Genomic DNA, 2,179 nt, shown 5'->3' with positions numbered 1-2,179 from the left:
TGAAACAAAATTAAATATTGATATTTTTATATATATATATATAATTGTGTATACGTGTTGCATAAAAAGTTGTATGAATTTTGTTGAAATAAAAACTAAAAGAAATAAAAATAAACATATGGAAAAGAAATATGAATTTTGGTATCGAGAAATTGAAAAGAATAAATGTACGGGTTGGATTGATTAGTTTTGAACTTTAGATAGAAAACCATTTTTTAATCGGTTGACTCACTTCTATTTATAAGTAACATCAATTTTTCCTTCTTCTTTTTTTTTTTTGTCAGTAAGACTCCATACTTTTCAACCCACTCCAGATATTAATGCGTTATATATTTATAAAAAATAATTTTTGTCGTCATAAAATTAAATATAAAAGAAAAGAAAATATTAAAATACAAAGAAAAGAATCTCCAATTGAATTTGGAATCGACGAAATTAGAATTTAAACGAAAAGATTTCAAATTTTCGCATACAACCGGGTTCTTCTCGTCACTTTTCGCTTTGATTTGTTGTCTTTTTTTTTTTGTTTTTAATGAATCAACACGGAGAGGTTTGAATGCAACGTGTAAAAGATCGATTCCATATCAGCGAAATGCTGTTATACCAGAATGAAATGAAAACCGTTTACGTCCTTGGAACTTTTCCAAGCGTTACCAGCTTACGTTGACATAGCGCGGAATCGTAGGCGATAAACGACGAGCTATACTCGTAAACAATGTTACCAACCAGACTCGGAGACAATTCGAGATATATCGAGAGAGAGAGAGAGAGAGAGAGAGAGAAGAAGAAGAAGAAGAAGAATGATTTATACGAAAGAACCAATCGAATTTATTATGAATCTCTTTGTGATTACATAATACGTTTCTTTATAATCGATTGGTTTTCGAACGTTCGATTAACATTTCTTTCTTTTTTTTTTTTTTTATATCTGATCCCTCGTCTCGAATTTATTCACCTTTATCGATTAACACGCGCGATCGAGGAATAATAATTTAAAATAAAAAAAAAAAAAGGAAAGCGAAATAGATACCATTTTTTGTATGGGGAATTTAATTAAATTAATACAGTCAATACGATTAATTGATCAACGACTAATCGTAAGACTAATTAATTAAATAGATTGCTTAAACGGAACTAATCCAATATGATTAATTATGTTTTCTAAATCCCTTGACTTTAATAATAATACAACGCGACTGATTAACCAGATAAATAATTATGAACATTCTGAGAATAGAATTTTCTCGAATATCAATCGTATAAATATATTTTATATCAAATTGATAAAATAAAATAATATAAAATCATTCGATAGAATTATTGTCGAATGAACAATGATCTTATATTAAACGTAAATAAATTGGTCGTATATAAAAATTAATTAGCTAATTGTTACTTTATAAAATGTCGAGATTTGTACGTAACACGATTGATTAGTTTCGAAATAAGTAGGAATATTCCACAATATTTATTTTCCAACAAAAGTCGCGACGATATTAAGCCAATTAAAAAATTAGAAAAACATAAAAATGAATTGCAAAAAAAAATACAAAAAAAAACAAAGGTAAGAGAAGAAATAGAATTTGCAGGGAAAGAAAAATGAAGAAAAATGATGTTCGAAAGCTCGAAGGGGGTGGTCGTAATGGTGGGTAGTGTGGTTCGAGGGCGAAAGTGGCGACGCTATACAAGTGGGGGAAAAGAGAAGGTGGAAGAAGGGGTGAACGTGGAAGAAGGGGTAGAGGAGCAAGTTGGGCGTTGGGGTGGGGGGAAGTTAGTTGCAATGTCGACTGGACGCCGGTGCAGTTCAAGGCCTCGGATTTCTCCCTTCCACTAACTCTTTGTCTCTTTCTCTCTCTCTCTCTCTCTCTCTCTCTCTCTTTTTCTCACTTTAACACACATATACATAATATACGAAGCACGTTGTCTCTTTTCGTTTCCTCTTCCTATTTTTCTTTCTATCTTTCATTTTACCTTTCATTTTATATTCCTTAGACAAAGTTTATTCATTACGATATATTTTAAACAATTTTTGCTTTATGTATTTTATTTTGAAAATATTCTCGAACGAGTTTAAGAAGAATATTAAATTCTAGAAAAATTATTAATAATTTTTGAAATAACTTTATATTTAATTATTAATTGTACCCATTTGATTCTCGTTTTCTTTTTTTTTTTAATT

The sequence above is a fragment of the Polistes canadensis genome, unplaced genomic scaffold (genome assembly GCF_001313835.1).
Source record: "Polistes canadensis isolate GaletaPanama2010 unplaced genomic scaffold, ASM131383v1 scaffold_3, whole genome shotgun sequence".
Classification (NCBI taxonomy): Eukaryota; Metazoa; Arthropoda; class Insecta; order Hymenoptera; family Vespidae; genus Polistes; species Polistes canadensis.
Note: the sequence above shows the minus strand (reverse complement) of the source record.